At 38.3% G+C, this 21,980-nt stretch overlaps 1 long non-coding RNA gene across 11 annotated transcripts in view; it reads left to right on the top strand.

Annotated features, from left to right (window-relative positions):
* Positions 1-21,980, top strand: part of PDS5A — a 145,966-nt gene that overhangs the window by 111,564 nt on the left and 12,422 nt on the right. For 7 of the 11 annotated variants that reach the window (XR_002346613.1, XR_002346609.1, XR_002346615.1 and 4 more), the window contains 4 exons: positions 1,840-1,902; positions 3,063-3,208; positions 5,049-5,157; positions 12,539-12,891. This is a non-coding gene — a long non-coding RNA (PDS5 cohesin associated factor A). Of the gene's footprint in view, positions 1-1,839; positions 1,903-3,062; positions 3,209-5,045; positions 5,158-12,538; positions 12,892-21,980 lie in introns of all 11 variants that reach the window. The other 4 variants (XR_002346606.1, XR_002346612.1, XR_002346608.1 and 1 more) reach the window with 1 other exon arrangement.

Genomic DNA, 21,980 nt, shown 5'->3' with positions numbered 1-21,980 from the left:
TGGCATTTTAAAGCTTGTTTTAACTTTTAGAAAACAAAACTAATTAACTGGAAAAAAAATAGCAGTTAAAAATTTCAACCAAATTTTAGTCAGATTTTCTTTAATGATTTAGTTTTCAGACTTTACTGTTTCTGGGTTTTGGTAGCAATAATAAGGATTGCAAAGTTATTTGCCCTCTAATTAATGTACTAGTTCTTATAAATATTACTAAATAAGTTTTTTAATTTAAATTTACTTGAATGGTACCTCAGGACTTCCTGACTGGAATATACCCAAATAGAATGTTCATACAATAGTAATCCCATCCTTAAGAATTTAAATTGCTGTTTGTCACTATATCTAATTCAAGTTGTTTTTTGTTTTGATATGAAACTTAGTTTCTAGCCTTCTAAATAGTAATTTAGGTTTTTTCTGTTTTCAATGAGCAGTTTTCCTCATTTCTTTTTCTAGTATATTGTTTTTAATATGGTTAAGTTCAAACACTAGGCATATTAAGATAGAGAGTGCAGTGTGGCTGTAGTATATCTTCATAAATAAAATGAATGAACTTTAGTGCTCAGGCTTTGTAACATTTATTTTAGCCACATGAAAGCCTTTATTGGGGGAAGAAAAGAGAAAGATACAGTTTTTGCCTAGAACACATGCCAAAAGTGTGATTTTTATAGGCATATTTGAGCACTCTGTTATTTTCTGTGACATTAGTGTGATGGTAAACTTAAAAGAAAATATAAGGTTTTTCAGTGCGATTACCTAAAAATTAACAAAATTCTGTGGAGTTCCCTGGTAGCCTAGCAGTTAAGGATCCGGCGCTGTCAGTCAGCAGCTTGGGTCGCTGCTGTGGGATGGGTTCAATCTCTGGCCTGGAAACTTCTGCATACTATGGGCACTACCAGAAAAATTCCAGATTGTGGTTAAGTTGTTTTGTTTCTGTGACACCCCTATAGTTTACTTGTGTGCTATTCTGAGGATAACAGAGGTACCACAGGATCAACTTTGAACTCTTAAGTTTTTTATAGATATAACTTTGAAGAAAGTTCCATTAATGTGCACATCTGGTTTAATTCATGTATTAGTGTCACTGTTGCCAAAGAATATTATAACTGACTTTATGATTTTTTTTTTTTTTTTTTTGGGGGGGGGTCTTTTTAGGACCATGCCCATGGCAGATGGAAGTTCCCAGGCTAGGGGTCGAATTGGAGCTACAGCTGCTGACCTGCACCACAGCTCATGGCAACGCTGGATCCTTAACCAACTGAGCAAGGCCAGGAATCAAACCTGCGTCCTCATGGATGCCAGTCAGATTCATTTCTGCTGAGCCATGATGGGAACTCCTGACTTAATTAGATTTTGATGATTTGACCTTTTTGATTTGGACAGTCTAGTTATTTAATTAAAAGTAACAAATTTTTTTTTTCAGTGAGGATAATTTAGAGATCCATTGTGGAGTTCTCTGAGTGAATATTAAGTGCCTGATATATTTTGGGTGTTTTGGGAGTCCCAAAGAGGTAATTTTATAGTAGAGTGGAGAAGAACATAATTCATTGAATAAACTAGAGACCGTTTGCCTTGAACTGTGTGAACAAATAGAAGTATGTTTTATTTTAAATGTGACTTAAGTAATTTATCTCTGACATTTGATTAAGACTTATGTATCATTGATTTAATTTTAAAACTAGACCTATGGTATGTTTCATGGAATGTGCTTTATTTGATGATTTCATATGTTTCTTAGCACAAATGAAATTATTAATGTAAGGCACATTGCCTGAAAAGCTTTAAATGGATTATAAAAATACCCATGTTCATGTTGGTTTTTTTGTTGTTTTTTTTTTTAAATAGGACTTCTGTAATGACAAGAGTTATATTTCAGAAGAAACAAGAGTACTTCTATTAACAGGAAAGGTATTATGTACTAGATAATTTGGGGATCTTTATGTCATGTACATATTACTTCTGCTAGTCTTAGAAATAACCTTTAAATGTCCATCAGATTTTATAGTTCCTCATTTTCAAGGATCATGTTATAGGTTGTAGTATCCAGAGCATTTGTTCTCTGATGCTTTTTTCTGCCATCAACCACTTCTGAATTTCAACCTTGTGTTCTCATCAGTGCTGATAGGCTTCAAGTTATTTGATTTTTTATTTTGATTTTTTTATTATTTTTTTTCATTATAGCTGGTTTACAGTGTTCTGTCAGTTTTCTACTGTACAGCATGGTGACTCAGTTACACATACAAGTATACAATCTTTTTTCTCACACCATGCTCCATCATAAATGACTAGACACAGCTCCCAGTGCTATACAGCAGGATCTCATTGCCTACCCATTCCAAAGGAAGCCACAAAGCAGATTTCCCTAAAACATGGTACAGTAAATTTAGATCTATAAGGTAAAGAAGAAAATTAAGTTTAAAGTATTGATAAGTTCCTGTTGTGGCGCATCGGAAATGAATCCGACTAGGAACCGTGAGGTTGCCGGTTCGATCCCCGGCCTCACTCAGTGGGTTAAGAATCTGACATTGCCATGAGCTGTCGTGTAGGTGGCACATGCCGCTTGGATCTCATATTGCTGTGGCTGTGGCTATAGATAGACCAGCAGCGGTAGCCCCAATTTGACCCTTAGCCTGGAAACCTCCATATGCCAAGGGTATGGACAAAAAATAATAATGTTAGACAAGTTATGTTCCATAAATATGGCACGTAAAAGAGCAAAAGGAAATTTTTAATTTTTGATAAATAGTGTCTAAACTGTAGTTTATCAGTATTTTATTATGTCTTATTTAATATGTATTTCATTGTGTTTTAGGGGCACTTTTTATTTTGATTAAGCAAGAAGGAATAATTAAATATTGCTTATGTATTATTAAGTAGAGGTAATGCTTTTGACTTGTAATTACATTCAGACACAGTTTTACAGAATTATCATTTCTAATAAATTCAGGATTTAACTTTCCAAAGTAGCAATTCTTGGGTTAAGCAAAGTATATTCCTTACATGTGTCTAAACTTACATGTATTCCTTTCAGTAAGGTATAAAATAACATATGAATGTGTAATTTTTAGCCAAAACCTGCTGGAGTACTGGGTGCAGTAAACAAGCCCTTATCAGCAACGGGAAGGAAACCATATGTTAGAAGCACTGGAGCTGAGACTGGAAGCAATATTAATGTAAATTCAGAGCTAAACCCTTCAACCGGAAATCGATCAAGGCAATTAATATTTTCTCTAATTGTTTTTGGTATTATCATACACTATTTGGTTCATCTTTCAGTTTCTTTTCTTAAAGCACGTTACAAAAATAGACTTTAGGAAACATTGGTACAAAACAAAAATGTTGAATTTTACTATATTTAATGATGGAAATTGAGAGTATACTACTCATTTTGAAACCATATAGCATTCTAGGTATATAGAAAACTTAAATGAAAAAAATAAGAGAAAGAGTTCCCATAGTGGCTCAGTGGTTAACGAATCCAACTAGGAACCATGAGGTTGTGGGTTCGATCCCTGACCTTGCTCAGTGGGTTAAGGATCTGGCGTTGCCATGAGCTGTGGTGTAGGTTGCAGAGGTAGCTCGGATCCTGCATTGCTGTGGCTCTGGCGTAGGCGGCTACAGCTCTGATTTGACCCCTAGCCTGGGAACCTCCATATGCTGCAGGAGCGGCCCAAGAAATGGCAAAAGGACAAAAAAAATAAAAATAAAAATAAGAGGAGTTCCAGTTGTGGCACAGCAGAAATGAATCCGACTAGGAACCATGAGGTTGTGGGTTCAATCTCTGGCCGCGCTCAGTGGGTTAGGGATCCAGTGTTGCCGTGAGCTGTGATGGAGGTCTCAGATATGGCATTGCTGTGGCTGTGGTATAGGCCGGCAGCAACAGCTCCAATTAGACCTCTAGCCTGGGAACTTCCATATGCTGTGGGAGTGGCCCCAGAAAAGGCAAAAAAATAACCAAAAGAACCCATAAGAGTTTGTAATATAACTAATTTATACATGGATACATATGGAAAGGTGACGTTTAACACTTAGGAAAACAGCTCTTCAAATTTATATGCTTTTAAAATTTTAACTAATTACATATAATTTAGTAAATTAGTATAGCATGAGTAAAGATAACATTGTTAATAGCATTTTCCACTGATTAAAGATTCCATGTTTAACATATAAGTGTTGGAGTTCCTATTGTGGCTCAGCAATAACAAACCCAACTAGTATCCATGAGGACTCAGGTTCAGTCCCTGGCCCCACTCAGAGGGTTAAGGATCCGGCATTGCTGTGAGCTGCCATGAGCTGTGGTATGGGTCACAGATGCAGCTTGGATCCCAAGTTGCTGTGGCTGTGGTGTATGCCAGCAACTATAGCTCCAATTCAACACGTACCCTGGGAACTTCCATATGCCACAGGTACAGCCCTAAAAAAACCAAAAAAAATTAAGTGTTGTCTTAGCTACTGCGTAAAAATTTTCAACTGACCCTATTCTTAGAAACACTAAATATTGAGGCTTTTAAAGGTTTTCTTCTATTTCATGAAATTTTAAGAATAAATTCAACTGGTGGTGTTCTAAGCACATTTTTAGCAGATGAATCCAAAGATATTTTTTAAAATTAACATGGAACATGTGTGGTTTACATGGATGTTGGGGCTCAGTGGCCACCCCCATGACCTCTTGCAGCCCTCTCCCTTGCAGAGCTTTAACAATGTAGAACTGGAGAAAACTATACTCTCCTCTTATTCTACTGTATTTTTGTTCTGTTTTAGGGTTTCCCACCCCCAACAGATAGGCTTATGGAACAGTTATGTTTGTTTCTTGACAACTAGTTTTTCAGGTAGTTTTAGGCAGTCATTTCTGTGTTACATTAATAAGGTTAAATGGAAATCAATAACTTGATGTAATAGGAATAGTCTGTAACCACAGAAAATCTAAATCTTACTTCCCTTGACCAGGCTTCTAAATTAGCCTAAGCCTCTTGTTTCCTTAATGGTATAGTGAGAGAGTAAACTTTCTGTTCACGTGGTAAAATAAAGAAGCTTTGGTTATTTCTCTTCAATAGGGAACAGAGTTCAGAGGCTGCAGAAACTGGAGTTAGTGAAAATGAAGAGAACCCAGTGAGAATTATTTCTGTCACACCTGTAAAGAATATTGACCCAGTAAAGAATAAGGTAAGTTTTAAAATTTAACAAGTGCATGTCTCTCATGGAGATTCTTAGTACAATTTCATGATAGGGCTAAGAAACCACAGTGGACACATTAATGTAGATACTACATACTACACGTGTTTATACCACCCTCTGCTACACTTACGGTGCTTCCACTCTCCAAAAATGATTCTCTGTCCACTTTCTCCATTTACCAGAGTTTATGGGGTCACCCATAATGGTATCTTCCCATACTACTTCCCCAAATAGCTTGAAAAAATAGGAACGGGTTTTTTTGGTTTTTGTTTTTACTTTTTAGGGCCACTTCTGCGGCATATGGAAGTTCCCAGGCCAGGGGTCAAATCGGAGTTACAGCTGCCGGCCTGCTACCTACACCACAGCTCATAGCAACGCCAGATCCTTAACCCACTGAGAGGGGCCAGGGATCGAACCTGTATCCTCATGGATCCTAGTTGGATTCATCAACTGCTGAGCCACAACGGTAATTCCCAAGATGATGTACCTTTTAACAGTGGCACCCAATACTCTTAACAATTCGGGGGGAGGATAGAAAGGAGTGTAACATTGGTAAGAGTAGGAGCACCATAAAAATTATTTCTCTTCCTATAGAATCATATTCTTGACATATTTATCTTTTTACTACCTCCCATAAATTTATGGTATTTATCAGATATTTTAGGTATGTAAAACATAGGACTATATACAGTTATTCCACAGTGCTGAACTTTTCCTGTCCAAACTCATTATCTGAACTCAAGGATACATTTTCAAATCAGTCTCTCAGCAAAAAAAAAAAAAAAAAAAATCAGTCTCTCACTGTCAAACTCTTGCTGTTTGCTCTCTGAACTTTAGTATGTCAGTAGATTGAGGTAACAGGAAACCTCTCACTGTCAAAACTGGAATTCATGAACCAATAGATTTGAATATTGTTAGATCCCTATATAGAATTCAATATTTGATGTAAATATACTTAGATGCAGAAATGCATATTTCCCCAGACACTTAGTTAAACATACTTATGACATGTAATAAGAGATGGTACAGGGAGGGAGTTCCCTGATGGCCCAGGAGTTAAGTATCTGGCATTGTCACTGCTGTGGCTCAGGTCCAGTCCCATGCCATGGGTGGGCCCAAAACAGATATAAACACAGAGGTGTTCAGGGATACAGATGTTTATCTACTACATACAGCTATCTGTAACCTTTCCAGCCTCTGCTGAAAAATTGTATAGAAATTGGACATTTAAGTTCTAATTTCCGAGAGGCCAAAATGTTACTTTGATTGATCTATAATATTGTATTGTGCCAAACCCTTATTTTTATTCTCTGTAGCCTGAAGAAACAGGGGTTATATTTTGGTTTTAAAAAAAAAATTAAAAGCCTGTTAGCTTCCAAGTCAGGTCTCCCATAAGTTGATACGATCATTTCTTTCCAAGGTCTGGTCCCCAGTCTTGTAGGCTCAGAACACTATCTTATTCTTATACTAAAAGTACATAAAAGTCCACGGGAGTGTTGCTTGCTAACTACTTTCTCAAAGAGGTTGATAGATAAACTAATATGCATATAAAGATTATCCAGCAAACTGAATATGCGTATTTATAAATCAGAATATTTTCTCCTATTATTTACTGTAAGGGAAATCAGACTGTAATATGAACGATGAACAAGGAAAGTAGTTAAAAGAAGAAATAAGACATAATACATTCCAGTTCCTTTTGTGGCTCAGCGGATTAAGAACCCAGGATGGTGTCCTTGAGGATGCGGGTTCGATACCTGGCCTCGCTCAGTGGGTTAAGGATCTGGCTCTGCCATAAGCTACAGTATAGGTCTCAGATGAAGCTTGGATCCCACGTTGCTGTGCCTGTGACTGTGGCATAGGCCAGCAGGTGCAGCCCTAAAAAGAAGAAGGAAAAAAAAGATATGTACATTCCATGGATGCAGGCAAGCAATACTGCCAATGTTGTCCTTCAGGAGTCTTCTTTTTCTTTGTACTAGTAGCTGACAGCTGGCAACTTTCCTCTTCATTTGGCTTTTGCATGAGTTCTTTATACATAGGTACATGTACATAATGTTCATAAATATTATGCATGATTTTTTTCTTTTTCTTTTTTTTTTTTTTTTTTTTTTTTTTTTTTTTTTTTGCATTTTAGGGCCACACCCATGGCATATGGTATTTCCCAGGCTAGGGGTCGAATCGGAGCTACAGCCGCTGGCCTACACCATAGCCAGCAATGCAGGATCTAAGCCACATCTGTGACCTACACCACAGGTCACGGCAATGCTGAATCCCCAACCCACTGAGTGAGGCCAGAGATTGAACCCTCATCCTCATGGATACTAGTTGGATATGTTTCCGCTGAGCAAAAATGGGAACTTCCTATGCATGATTTTTAATAGTCTTTTTTTCCCTTTTAAACAGTCTTATCTCTGTGTTTGCTTTTTTCTCTACAATGTTATTTTCATGTATGTATACATATAAATATTTTCTTTCTCCCTTTTTTGCCACTGCAAACAATGTTGCATTAAATTTTCTTTTTTTCTTTTTGACTGCTCCTGTGGCATGTGGGAGTTCCTGGCCCAGGTATCAAACCCATACATAGCAGCTACCCAGGCTGCTACAGCAACACACCCTATCCTTAACCAGCTGTGCCACAGAGGAATTCCTAAATACTCTTTACAAACACATTTACTGGTGATTTTACTTCTGGGGGCTAAGTTCTAGCAGTGGGATTGCTGGATCAAAGAGTAAATGTATTAAGAGATTTTACATTTTCCCACATTGCTTTCTTGAAAAGTTAGAATACTTGACATTTCTATCAGCAGGGTACTTTTTTCTATACATACCCACCAACAAAAGGTTTTACCTTTCTTTTGAATTTTTTTTCAGTTTAAAGTATCAAAACTAAGAGTTCCTGCTGTGGCGCAGTGGGTTAAGAATCTGACTGTGGCAGCTTGGTCGCTGCAAAGGTTCGGGTTCAATCCCTGGCCCGGCACAATGGGTTAAAGGATCCGGCATTGCCACAGCTGTGCCTTAGATTCAGTCGCTGGCTTGGGGACTTCCGTATGCCACAGGTGCAACCATGAATTTTTTTTTTTAATTTTTTTTTTAAAGGATTGAAATTAATGCCCCACTATTGTTTTAATTTTTATTTCTCTGACTACCAGTATTTTGGTTGACCCAACTGGATGTGCTCAGTTTAATATTTGCCCATTTTAATTTTTTTCAAGTTTATTTTTTTATTAAAGTATAAATTGATATGCATTGTTGTGCCACCTTCTGCTCTACAGGAAAGTGACTCAGTTATGTACATATATACATTTTTTTTATATTCTTTTCCATCATGGTCTATCATTAAGAGATTGAATGTAGTTCCCTATGCTATTCAGTAGGTCCTGTTTGCTTTTCTGTTCTAAATGTAAGTTTCTATCTACTAACCCCAACTTCCCAGTCCATCCCAATTCCCCCTCCCCCTCCTCCACCATGGCAACCACAAGTCTTTTCTCTGGGTCTGTGAGTGAGTCTGTTTCTGTTTTGTAGATAGGTTCATTTGTACCATATTTTCGATTCCACGTATAAGTGATATCATATGGTATTTGTCTTTGTCTTTTTGATTTACTTCACTTAGTATAATAATCTCTAGTTGCATCCTTGTTGCTGCAAGTGGCATTATTTGATTCTTTTTAATGGCTGAGTGGTATTCCTTTGTATATATGTACTGTATCTTCTTACTCTATTCATCTGTTGATTTAGGTTGTTTCCATGTCTTGGCCCCAGTGAACTAGGGGTGCATGTATCTTTTTGAATTGTAGTTTTGTCAAGATACATGCCCAGGAATGGGATTGCTGGGTCATATGGTAGTTCTGTATTTAGTTTCCTGGGGAGCTTCCTTACTGTTTTTCATGGTGGTTGTACCAATTTACGTTCTTACCAACAGTCTAGAGGGCTCCCTTTTTCTTTACACCATTTCCAGCATTTGTTGTTTGTAGACTTATTAATGACAGCCATTCTGACTGTATGAAATAGTACCTCGTTGTAGTTTCAATTTACATTTCTCTAATTATTAGCGATGTTGAGCATTTTTTCATGTGCCTACTGGCCATCTCTATGTCTTGGGAGAAATGTCTGTTTAGGTCTTCTGCCCATTTTTTGATTAGGTTGTTTGTTGTTGTTGCTGAATTGTGTGAATTTTTCATATATTTTTGAGATTAAGCCCTTTGTAGTTGCATCTTTTGCAACTGTCTTCTCCCATTTCATAGGAGGTCTTTTTTTTCCCCCTTTTTTTATCATTTCCTTTGCTGTGCAAAAGCTTCTAAGTTTGATTAGGTCCCATTTTTTTAATTTTTTTTAAATTTCTATTGCCTTGAGAGACTGACCTAATAAAACATTTGTTAGAGTTCCCGTTGTGGCTCAGCAAAAGTGAATCTGGCTAGCATCCATGAGGCCACAGGTTCAAATCCCTGGCCTTGCTCAGTGGGTTGAGGATCCAGCATTGCCATGAGCTGTGGTGTAGGCTGGCAGCTGCAGCTCCAATTCGACCCCTAGCCTGGAAACTTCCGTATGTCGCAGGTGCAGCTGTAAAAAGACCCCCCAAAAAATTGTTTGTTTGTTTAGTTGGTTTTTGTATTTTTGCAGTATCAGATAAGATTTCTTGTTTTGTTTATTTGGGTCCCCCCCCCCCTTTTTTTTTTTCTTTTTGTCTTTTTAGTGCTGCACTGCAGCATATGGAGGTTCTCAGACTAGGCATCCAACCAGAACTGTAGCCACCAGCCTACGTCACAGCAACGCCAGATCCGAGCCACGTCTGCAACCTACACCACAGCTCAGGCAACACCAGATCCTTAACCCACTGAGGGAGGCCAGGGATCGAACCTACATCCTCCTGGATGCTAGTCAGGTTCGCTAACTGCTGAGCCACGACAGGAACTCTACTCTCCCTTTTTTTTTTTTTTTTTTTTTTTTTTTTTTTTTTTGCCTTTTTTCCTTTTTGCCTTTTCTTGAGCCGCTCCCGCGGCATATGGAGGTTCCCAGGCTAGGGGTTGAATCGGAGCTGTAGCCGCCAGCCTACACCAGAGCCACAGCAACTCGGTATCCAAGCCAGCAGCGCTATATCCTTAACCCACTGAGCAAGGCCAGGGATCAAACTCGCAACCTCATGGTTCCTAGTCAGATTTGTTAACCACTGCGCCACGACAGGAACTCTGTACTCCCCATTTTTAAATTAGCTTTTTCTTTTCTAATTCAGCTCTGATGCTATAGTAGTTTTATGTTCCTGTTAATATTCCTGCTCCCTTCCAATCTAGTCCCCAAATATAGCAGCCAAGTTGATCTTTTTAAAGTATAATTTGGATTATGTTTGTCCTCTATTTAAAGTCCTTCAGTGACTTTTATTAGAATAGAATTAAATTTCTTAAATGTCCCACAAGGCCTTAATGATATCATCCATGCCTGCTTCTCCTACTTTATCCCACTCGCCCATCATTCCGGGTTCCTTAAATCTTCCATGCTGTCTTTCTTCAGGTATTTTATGCTGCCTCTTCCCCATCTGTGTAGAATATTTCACATTTCATGTGCTATGTTCTGCTTTGATATTGTTTAATTAGTATTCCCCAAAAGAACCAATAAGAAATTGGTGTTTCCTGATTTTTTTTTTTTTTCCTGAATGCCCTTTTCTTTAATCTCTTAGCATTTAGGGTAATCTATACTTAAATGTTTGTTTTTAAAAATAAGTCACTATGGGAGTTCCCATCATGGCTCAGTGGTTAACGAATCCGACTAGGAACCATGAGGTTGCGAGTTTGATCCCTGGCCTTGCTCAGTGGGTTAAGAATCCAGCATTGCTGTGAGCTGTGGTGTAGGTTGCAGATGCGGCTCGGATCCTGTTGCTGTGGCTCTGGCGTAGGCCGGTGGCTACAGCTCCGATTCGACCCCTAGCCTGGGAACCTCCATATGCCATGGGAGTGGCCCTAGAAAAGGCAATAAATAAATAAATAAAAAGATAAAAGACAAAAAAAAAGTCACTATGCTAATCTCTTTGAGGACAGGAGTAGTATTAGTTTTATTCTTCAATCTGCCCAGCAGCCACTGCATCTAATAGGTATTCACTTGAGTGAATGGTTTCTTTTTCACGTTTAACCATAGTCACTTTTTTTGTTTTTTCTTTTCCTTTTTCGACTGCTTCCATGGCATACGGAAGTTCCTAAGCCAGGGATTGAATGTGAGCCGCAGCCGCAACCTACGCCACAGGTGCAGCAATGCCAGATTCTTAACCCACTGCAAGGGCCAGGGATTGAACCCATGCTACCGCAGATGCAATGTTGGATCCAAAAGCTTCTGTGCCACAGTGGAAACTCCCACTTTTAGTCATCTTTATTAACCCATGTTTTGCCCAGGAATTACTGTCTTTCTCCAGGGTGACCTTTGCATATTTCTTCTTTGATCTATTTTGTATCATCTAAGTAAATTTTCTTGAAACATGAAAAATTTATATGTGTTTCATTCTGAAAACATTTTCTGGGGAAATGAAAATTAATTAATTAAAAAGATATAGCCTAATTTTTTAGTGTTGCTTTTTTTCCCTTTAATCAATTAAAATTATAATTGATTCCACAATATCTTCCACATAAAGATTACTTTTTGGAGTTCCCTTGTGGTGCAGAGGGTTAAGGATCTGGCATTATCACTGCAGTGGCTCAGATTGTTTCTATGGCTCAGGTTCGATCCCTATCCTGGGAACTTCTACATGCCATAGGCACAGCCAAAAAAAGATTACTTTCATTCTGAAAACTATTTTTTTCCTAACGTCCATTATGTCTGTTACATTAAAATGGGATATTATTACTTTGAACATTTTAGATGACTTTATATATAAAATATATACGCCAAACTAGAGAAAAAAAGAAAATGTTCAGAAAGAAGTAGAAGGTTATTGATTGATGCAGGAAGAAGAGAAAAGTTTGAATGAATGAGTGGAGTAAGGTATTAAGATCTTTATGTCATAGAACTACTACAGTTATTTTAGTTAGATGCATCATAGTGAAAACTTCCTCCCCTCTTTTGAAAAGTGATACATTGAGTGCATGGTATCAAAAAAAGGACCTTTTCATTTAAAATGGGTATGCAAGCAAAATTGGGTAGGTTTTCTCCTGTAATATTTGTGCCTATATATTTTAATGAGCATTTATTGAGTATACAGTATATGCCAAGCACTTTGGGCACCATGTTTAGCTCTTACCCTCAAGGAGTTTATATTCTTCATAGTATGAAAGCATTTAACTTGAAGTCCTGGGATCCCAGTCCTTTAAATACTTTCAGAATGCTTCTTTCTAGTACAGTTCAGTGATATTTAAGGAATTTATGTTCATAGAATTATTTTTTGCTCTTTTAGGAGATTAATTCTGATCAGGCTGCCCAGGGCAACATCAGCAGTGACCGAGGAAAAAAAAGAACTGTAACAGCAGCTGGTGCAGAGAATATCCAACAAAAAACAGATGAAAAAGTAGATGAATCAGGACCACCTGCCCCTTCAAAACCCAGGAGAGGACGTCGACCCAAGTCTGAATCTCAGGGCAATGCAACCAAAAATGATGATATAAATAAACCTCTTAGCAAGGGAAGAAAGAGAGCCGCAGTCAGTCAGGAAAGCCCTGGAGGTTTGGAGACAGGTAATGCCAAAGCACCCAAACTGCAAGACGTAGCCAAAAAGGCAGCACCAGCAGAGAGACAAATTGACCTACAAAGGTAACATACACCATTCTTTCTGAACTTTGAATTTAGACATTTTTATTCCTAGTTGCCAGTCACCCCCAAATACCTAGGCATTTGGGAGTGAAAACAGCCCTTGATTTTCCTGAGTAAGTTATGGTGGTATTTGTTTTTATCTCATACCCTTCAGGACAACAATTTGAAGAGAGATCTCTTTTTTCTTTGGTTAATTTTTAATTAGGATATGGTATCTTGATATTTCTATTTATCAGCAAGGATAATATGTTTTGCTTGGTGTACATTACATAATTGCATGGGATTTACTAAATACAAAGGCTACCTTTTGGATACAGAGGTCCCAGAATGGAAGAAGATAGGCATCATGAGACATGAATAAGTATATCCTGCTCTTTAATTCCACTTTTACCATTAGGTTTAATATCAGTCAATAGCTTACCTCCCCTCAACCCTCCCCAATGGGAATAACCTCACAGCTGCTTATTTTTTGCCATGTTTGGGCTGGGATTTCAGCCTTTTCCATACTGTAACAGTGGCACCCCAACTGGAGACTAGAAGTTGGCACCTTCCATTCTTGACCTACGGTTAGAACTTAGCCCCACGCCCCTTCTTTTTCCTTGTAGAAAATACCTGATTCATCTCCCCCTGAATTATTTTGTAAGATTCTGAGTTCCTTCTGGAAAAGAGCCAGCTCTGATCATATAAGGATGCCCCCACTATTCTGCCTCAGTATTTTTATAAAGTAGTATTGCTAAGGCACATGTGTTTGTAAGTACATTTTTTTTAATTACTGTTTATGAAATTCTGATTCTCTTGGGGCAGCTGAATTGTTTTATTTTAAATGTGTCTGGGTACCTTTTGCAACATTTCATGGCAGCTAATCTAGGCCCAAACTGGAATAGGTAATGAATATTTCTTCTATTTACTCCCTTCTATTTTTATGGACTAAAAATATAGTAAGGAAAACCAGTATTGAAGGTAAATTTGTTATTTTTCTCCTAAAACCTGGGCCTTTGATGTGGAACATCATATTTAACCTTGGTCACCTTTTCTTCATTGGTAAGACAGTATGATCAGACTGTTCTAAGAAATAAAAAGATCATTAAATATAAAGCATTCAACAAAGTGCCTAGCACAGAATATTTACGTTGTTTTAACCATTGTTTTGAATTCTAGTTGCTATACCCCTTAATATACTTTCGTTATACAAAAGCAGAACAGCTTCAGTGGAGATTGCCAGAATTCTCTAAAGGGCCTCTAGAATTCTAGCCATTGCTCACCCACATAAAACAGTATTGATTGTCACCCTAGGCCACCTGACCTCTCTCATGAGCTGTCCTTTTGCCATCTAACAGAAATATGCAGGTACTTACTTAGACCCTGAAAACGTTTTCAGTAACAACCAGACTTTGCCTCTGAAATTGGGCATTGCAAAACCCATTGCTCTGCTTTTAGTTAAACCATATGGCTTACATGCCACAGACTGTTTTTGATTAAAAATGGCTTTGGGCCTTCGTAAAAATTTTTGGGCACCCCAAGGCAAGTGGAGTTCTGGGCCAGGAATCAAATGCAAGCCACAGTTGCCCTACACTGCAGCTATGGCAATGCCTGTTCCTTAACCCACTGTGTCAAGCCAGGGATCGAACCTGCATCCCTACGCTGTGGAGACACCACTGATCCCATTGCCCTACAGAGGGAACTTAAAAATATTAAAACAACTCTTAGGGGTGAAAAGACATCTTAGAAGTCTTAAGTATGCCATTTAGTAGAGCAGTGGGCAGTGTTTTATCCAAAATACAGATTTTTGATTTTTTTTTTTTTTGTCTTTCTAGGGCCACACCCACGGCATATGAAGGTTCCCAGGCTAGGGGTCTAATCAGAGCTACAGCTGCTGGCTTATGCCACAGCCACAGCAACACCAGATCCAAGGAAAATACAGAATTCTGATGGTTTTATATTCTCAGTGAATATAACTTAAGTACATTGTACTTCAACGGAATAGATCATTTTGCACACATATTTCAGAAATTTCTGATTGAATTGTTGACAACTAAATTCATGGCTAGCAAAAACATAGAAGTAAATTCTGAAACTTTTTCCCAAGCTTCTTTTGTCTTCTTCATTCTTTCCTGAATCTAATGCACAATTGTGCCTTAAATTCTAGCATTATGACTTTGGCCTTGAAACCTAACTTACTCCACAAACTGTATTACTCATGATATCCCCTTGCCTAGGATTGAATGCATTACAAGCACATCAGTATTGCTCCTTGTACCTCTTTTTTTTTTGGTCTTTTTGCCATTTCTTGGGCCGCTCCCGAGGCATATGGAGGTTCCCAGGCTAGGGGTCAAATTGGAGCTGTAGCTTCCAGCCCACACCAGAGCCACAGCAACTCGGGATCCGAGCCACATCTGCAACCTACACCACGGCTCATGGCAATGCCAGATCCTTAACCCACTGAGCAAGGCCAGGGATGGAACCCGCAACCTCATCGTTCCTAGTCGGATTCGTTAACCACTGCGCCACGATGGGAACTCTTCTCATTTGTTCTTCTAACAAATACTCACGGATTGGAGTGCCAGCATTGGGCTAGGTGTATCCTAAATGGTAGGTTCTTGCCCTCAAAGGACATACTTCTCTAACTTGTCAATTCCAGAAGAGGGCAGAAAACTTTTACTTTCAGTCTATTGATTGAAACAAAAAACCTGAGCCACTGCAGTAACAATACCGGATCACTAGCCCACTGCAGCACAAGGGAACTTCCAAGTACTATTTTTTAAATTACTATATACTACAGTGAAATTCTGACACATGCTAAATATGGGTAAACCTTAAGGACATTATACTAAGTGAAATAAGCCAGTCACAGAAGGATAAATTCTATATGATTCGACTTACATGAGATACTGGAGTAGTCATATTAAATTCACAGGGACAGAACAAGGTGGTTGCTAGGGGCAGGGAGGAGAAATAGGTGTTACTATTTAAAGGTTGTGGGGTTATCATTTAATGGTTACTGAACTGTGTACATAAAAGATTAAAATGGTAAATTTTATGTTACATATATTTTATTATTTTTTTTTTTTTTTTTTTTTTTTTTTGCTATTTCTTGGACCGCTCCCGAGACATATGGAGGTTCCTAGGCTAGGGGTCCAATCGGAGCTGTAGCCACCGGCCTACGCCAGAGCCACAGCAACACGGGATCCAATATGTGTCTGCGACCTATACCACAGCTCACGGCAACGCCGGATTGTTAACCCACTGAGCAAGGGCAGGGATCGAACCCAAAACCTCATGGTTCCTAGTCGGATTCGTTAACCACTGCACCACGACGGGAACTCCTATTTTATTAAGTTTTAAAGCTTGCTCAAGGAGTTCCGGTCGTGGTGCAATGGTTACCGAATCCGACTAGGAACCATGAGGTTTTGGGTTCGATCCCTGCCCTTGCTCAGTGGGTTAACAATCCGGTGTTGCTGTGAGTTGTGATGTAGGTCGTAGATGCGGCTCGGATCCTGAGTTGCTGTGGCTCTGGCATAGGCTGGCGGCTACAGCTCCGATTTGACCCCTAGCCTGGGAACCTCCATATGCCTCAGGAGCGGCCCAAGAAATGGCAAAAAGCAAAAAAAAAAAAGTTCCAGTGGTGGGGCAGCTGTGAAAAACCTGACTAGTATCCAGGAGAACACAAGTTCAGTTCCTGGCTCCTGCTCAGTGGCTTAAGGATCCAGCATTTCCGAAAGCTAAAGCATAAGTCACAGATGCGGCTTGGATCCCATGTGGCTGTGGCTGTGGCTGTGGCAGCCAGCTGCAGCTCCACTTCTGCCCCCTGCCTGGGAACTTCCATGTGCTGCAGGTGCTACCCTTTAAAAAAAAAAAAGAAAAAAAGAAAAAAAATTGCTAAAAATTGGAGTTCCTGTTGTGGCTCAGCAGTAACAAACCCAACTAGTATCCATGAGGACTTGGGTTCAGTCCCTGGCCTTGCTCAGTGAGTTAAGGATCTGACATTGCTGTGAGCTGTGGTGTGTGTTGCAGACACGGCTCTGATCCAGAGTGGCTGTGGCTGTGGCACAGGCCTGCGGCTACAGCCCCGATTCAACCCCTAGCCTGAGAATTTCCCTATGCTGTAGTTGTGGCCCTAAAAAGAAAAAACAAAAGAAAAAAAATGCTGCATAAGGATAATAATGGCTAACTTTAATATAGTGTTTCATGAGCGAGGCTCAATTCTAAGCCCTTTGTTAAGCTATTAAATACTTAGAATATCTAAGTACTATCATTATCCCCAGTTTATAAAGAGGAGGAAATTCAGAAATGGAGCTTTTGATCCATTTACTTATATAAATATAGTGGAGACAGGATTAAAACCAGGCAACATCATTCTGCAATCTGTAACCATTATACTGTATTGTACTTTTAAAGTAAAATTAAGTCTTAATTCTGCAGGTACTATACATGCACATGAAAATAGTTTATCAGAAGATGCTTGGAAAATACTTGTTTGTATTTTTTTTCACATTTCTTTATTAAAGTAAAGTTGATTTACAATATTGTTTCAATTTTGAGTGACCCAGTCACATATATACATACTTCTTTTCTGCAAATTACCTTCCATCACGTTCTGTCCCAAGAGATTGAATATAGTTCTCTGTGCTATACAGTGGGACCTTATTGGTTATCTATTCTAAATATGAATTAATGCCACACTCCCAGTCCATGCCACTCCCTCCCCTCTCCCCCTTGACAACCACAGGTCTGTTCTCTATGTCTATATGTCTGTTTCTGTTTTATAGATACGTTCGTTTGTGCCATATTTTAGATTCCTCCTATAAGTGATGATATATGGTATTTGTCTCCTTGTGACTTATTTCACTTGGTGTGATGATAATCTCTGGTTGCATCCACAGTGCTGCAAATGGCATAATTTCATTCTTTTCTATGGCTTAATAGTACTGTATTTGTACTTGTTTTTTTTATTGTTTTTATTTTCCCAATACATTATTTTTTTTTCTGCTGTACAGCATGGTGACCCAGTTACACATACATGTATACATTCTTTTTTTCTCACATTATCATGTTCCATCATAAGTGACTAGACATAGTTCACAGTGCTACATAGCAGGATCTCATTGCTAATCCATTCCAAAGGCAGTAGTTTTCATCTATTAACCCCAAGCTCCCAATCCATCCCACTCCTTCCCCCTCCCCCTTGGCAACCACAAGTCTATTCTCCAAGTCCCTGATTTTCTTTTCTGTGGAAAGGTTCATTTGCGCCATATATTAGATTTCAGATATAAGTGATATCATATGGTATTTGTCTTTCTCTTTCTGACTTACTTCACTCAGGATGAGAGTCTCTAGTTCCATCCATGTTGCTGCAAATGGCATTTGTTTTTTCTTTTTTGTGGCTGAGTAGTATTCCATTGTATTTACATATACCACATCTTCCTAATTCAATCATCTGTTGATGGACATTTGGGTTGTTTCCTTGTCTTGACTATTGTGAATAGTGCTGCAATGAATATGTGAGTGCATGTGTCTTTTTTAAAGAAAGTTTTGTCTGGATATATGCCCAGGAGTGGGATTGCTGGGTCACATGGTAGTTCTATGTATAGTTTTCTAAGATACCGCCATAGTGGTTGTACCAGCTTACAGTCCCACCAACAGTGCAGGAGGGTTCCCTTTTCTCCGCATCCCCTCCAGCATTTGTTATTTGTGGACTTATTAATGAGGGCCATTCTTACTGGTGTGAGGTGGTATCTCATGGTAGTTTTGTTTTTGTTTGTTTGTTTGTTTGTTTGTTTTCATGGTAGTTTTGATTTGCATTTCTGTAATAATCAGTGATGTCGAGGATTTTTTTTCATGTGCTTGTTGGCCATCTGTATATCTTCCTTGGGAGGAATGTCTATTCAAGTCTTTTGCCCATTTTTCATTTGGGTTGTTGGCTTTTTTGCTGTTGAGTTGTATAAATTGTTTGTATATTCTAGAGATTAAGCCCTTGTCACTTGCATCATTTGAAACTATTTTGTCCCATTCTGTAAGTTGTCTTTTTGTTTTCTTTGGTTTCCTTTGCTGTGCAAAACTTGTGAGTTTGATTAGGTCTTATTGGTTTATTTTTGCTTTTATTTTTGTTGCTTTGGGAGACTGACCTGAGAAAACATTTGTAAAGCTGATGTCAGAAAATGTTTTGCCTATGTTCTCTTCCAGGAGTTTGATACTGTCTTGTCTTATATTTACGTCTTTAAGCCATTTTGAGTTTATTTTCGTGCATGGTGTGAGGGTGCATTCTAGTTTCATTGATTTGCATGCAGCTGTCCAGGTTGCCCAGCAGCAATACTTGCTGAAAAGACTTGTCTTTTTCCCATTTTATGTTCTTGCCTCCTTTGTCAAAGATTAATTGACTGGAGTTCCTGTCGTAGCTCAGTGGTTGGCGAATCCAACTAGGAACCATGAGGTTACAGGTTTGATCCCTGGCCTCACTCACTGTTAAGGATCCAGCATTGCCGTGAGCTGTGGTGTAAGTTGCAGACGCAGCTCAGATCCCGTGTTGCTATGGCTCTGGCATAGGCTGGCAGCTGTGGCTCCAATTCAACCCCTAGCCTGGGAACCTCCATGTACTGTGGGAGCAGCCCTAGAAATGGCAAAAAGACCAAAAAAAAAAAAAAAAAAGATTAATTGACCATAGGTGTCTGGGTATTTATAGTTGTACAATGATCAATGTACCAAATCTTCTTAATCCATTCATCTCTCAGTGGACATTTAGGTTGATTCCATATCTTGCCTATTGTGAATAATGCTGCTGGGAACATAAAGGTATATGTATTCTTTTGAATTGTAGTTCTGTCCAGATAAATGCCCAAGAGTAGGATTGCTGGATCATATGGTATTTCTATATTTAGTTTTATTAGGAACATCCATACTGTTTTCCATAGTGTCTGTACCAGTTTACATTCTCACCAACTATGTAGGAGGGTTCCCTTTGCTCTCTACTCTTTCCAGCATTTGGTATCTGTAGACTTATTAATGATGACCATTCTGACTGGTATGAAGGTGGTACCTCATTGTAGTGTTGATTTGCATTTCTCTAATAATTAATGATGCTGAGCATCTTTTCATGTGTTTTTTACCTATCTGTATGTCTTTTTTAACATAGATCTTCTGCCCATTTTTCAATTGGGCTGTTTGTTTTTTGTTGTTGAGTTGAATGATTTGTTTGTGTATTTTGGAGATTAGGCCCTCAGTTGCATCAATTGCAACAATTTTTCCCATTCCATAGGTTGTCTTTTTGTTGTTTTTTGTTTGTTTTGTTTTTTATTTTGTTTTGCTTTGTTTTTAATGGTTTCCTTTGCTGTGCAAAGGCTTATAAGTTTGATTAGGTCACATTTGTTTATTTTTGGTTTTGTCTCTATTGCTTTGGGAGATTGACCTAAGAAAACATTTGTGTGGTTGATATCAAAGAATGTTTTGCCTGTGTTTTTTTCTAGGAGTTTTATGGTGTCTTGCCTTACATTTAAGTCTTCAAGCCATTTTGAGTTTATTTTTGTGCATGGTGTGAGGGTGTGTTCTAGTGTCATTGATTTACATGCAGCTGTCCAGTTTTCCTAGCACCACTTGCTGAAGAGATTTTTCCCATTTTATATTCTTGCCTCCTTTGTCGAAGATTAACTGACCATAGGTGTCTGGGTTTGTTTGTGGGCTTTTTATTCTGTTCTATTGATCCATGTATCTGTTTTGTACCAGTACCACAATGTCTTGATTACTGTAGCTTTGTAATATTGTCTGTAGTCTGGGAGAGTTATGCCTTCTGCTCTGTTTTTTTCCCCTCAGAATTGCTTTGGCAATTCTGGGTCTTTTCCATATAAATTTTTGGATTATTTTTTCTAGTTCTGTGAAAAATGTCCTGGGTAATTTGATAGGGATTGCATTAAATCTGTAGATTTCTTTGAGTGGTATGGCTATTTTAACAATATTAATTTTTCCAGTCCAGGAGCATGGAATATCTTTCCATTTCTTTGAATCCTCTTTAATTTCTTTGATTAATCTTTTGTAGTTCTCAGCTTATGAGTCTTTCATATCCTTGGTCAAGTTTATTCTCAGGTATTTAATTTTTGGGGATGTGATTTTTAAAAGGTATTTTTTATATTCCTTTCTAATATTTCATTTTAGTATACAGAAATGCAAATGATTTCTGAATATTAATCTTGTACCCTGCTACTTTGCTGAATCTGTTGATCAGTTCAGGTAGTTTTTGTGTGGAGTCCTTAGGGTTTTCTATAGATAGTATCATGTTATCTACATATAGTGACAGTTTTACCTCCTCTCTTCCAGTTTAGATTCCTTCTATTTCTTTTGTTTGTCTGATTGTTGTGGCTAGGACTTTCAATAGTTTGTTGAAAAAAAGTGGTGAGAGTGGGCATCCTTGTCTTGTTCCAGATTTTAAGCGGGAGGCTTTCAGCTTTTCTCCATTGAGTATTATAGGCTGTGGATTTGTCATAAATGGGTTTAATTATGTTGAGATATGTTCCCTCTATACCCACTTTGGTAGGATTTTTTATCATGAATGGATGCTGAATATTGTCAAATGCTTTTTCTACATCTCTTGAGATGATCATACGGGTTTTGACTTTACTTTTGTTAATGTGGAGTATGATGTTGATTGATTTGCATATGTTGAACCATCTTTGTGAACTTGGGATGAATCCCACTTGGTTGTGTGTGTGATCTTTTTTATATGTTGTTGGATTCAATTGGCTAAAATTTTGTTGAGAATTTTTGCATCTATATTCATCAAAGATATGGGCCCATAATTTTCTTTTTTGGTAGTGTCATTGGTTTTGGTATTAGGGTGATGGTGGCTTCATAGAATGTCTTTGGTAGGATGTCTTCCATCTTTTGGAAAAGTTAAGAGGAATGGGCCTAAGTTCTTTGTATGGTTTGGTAGAATTTGTCTGTGAGTGACACCATCTGGTCCTGGACTGTTGTCTGTAGGGAGTGTTTTTATTACATATTGCATTTCATTTCTGGTGATCATTCTATTCAAATTATCTGCTTCTTGATTCAGTTTTGGTGGGCTGTATGCTTCTAGAAAGTTTGTCCATTTCTTCTAAGTTGTCAGA

Source organism: Sus scrofa, chromosome 8 (genome assembly GCF_000003025.6).
Source record: "Sus scrofa isolate TJ Tabasco breed Duroc chromosome 8, Sscrofa11.1, whole genome shotgun sequence".
Lineage (NCBI taxonomy): Eukaryota > Metazoa > Chordata > Mammalia > Artiodactyla > Suidae > Sus > Sus scrofa.
The sequence above is the reverse complement of the archived record's forward strand: the minus strand, read 5'-3'. Positions and strand labels throughout refer to the sequence as shown.